The sequence below is a fragment of the Monosiga brevicollis genome, genomic scaffold (genome assembly GCF_000002865.3).
Source record: "Monosiga brevicollis MX1 MONBRscaffold_48 genomic scaffold, whole genome shotgun sequence".
In the NCBI taxonomy this organism is placed as follows: Eukaryota; class Choanoflagellata; order Craspedida; family Salpingoecidae; genus Monosiga; species Monosiga brevicollis.
This window is the reverse complement of record NW_001865085.1, coordinates 208,250-209,161: the sequence shown is the minus strand read 5'-3', so window position 1 is coordinate 209,161 and position 912 is coordinate 208,250.

Here is a 912-nt window from a genome sequence, read left to right as displayed (position 1 = left end):
CTTGCTGCTCTTTCAATCACACTTTTTGCCAAACGCTGCCTCCCCGTCCTGCTCTCTCAAATCCCTCTGCTTTGCATACTTCCTAATTTTTACCTGATTGCCGCATCTTCATCTTCCTCTCCGCCGCTTTGTTCCTCAATTCCTACTTCACGCTCAATGATCCGGTACCGTCCTCACGCCACCTGCTTCCCTTTCTCTCGACTTGTATCCTTGCACGCGTTTCAAACTTTTGCTTCCTCGCCTTGATATTATAAATTGATGTCTTTCAACAATCCTTTCACCAACGCATTAGCGGTTAGCCTCCGATCGTGTCGCTGTTAGCGGTTGCGCCGAACCCACATGACAATAAACATCCCGAATGATTCGATTGAGTACCGACAGTACAGCGCACCAAAAGCTCGAACGTTGACTTGTCATGTAAAATTAATGGCCACCACGATAAAAAGAACCCAAAAATTGAACAAATGCGAGCGACGGGCCATTTGCGAAGACCGAGTGACAGCCGGGCCCCTGGTCACAATTTTCGGCGCACGTCAAAACAAAGCTCACCACGCATTCTTCGCACGCTTCCGCTGCTCAATGGGAAGTATTCATCCACCTGTGACTATCCTGTGACACGACAGCCCCACCATTAGCACCCCCTCAAGGGCAAAAAAAAACCAAAGGCGCGCCTAAGGCTCCTTGGCCAACACCAAATGGCAGCCGGGCTCCTGGTCACAATTTTCGGCGAACGTCAAAACAAAGCTTACCTCTCATTCTTCACGAGATTTCGCTGCTCACTATGGAGTCCTCATCCACCTGTGGCTATCCTGTGACACGACAGCCTCATCATTAGCACCCCGCTCAACGGCCAAAAAAAAAAACCAAAGGCGCGCCTTGGCTCCTTGGCCAACACCAAATGGCAGCCGGGCC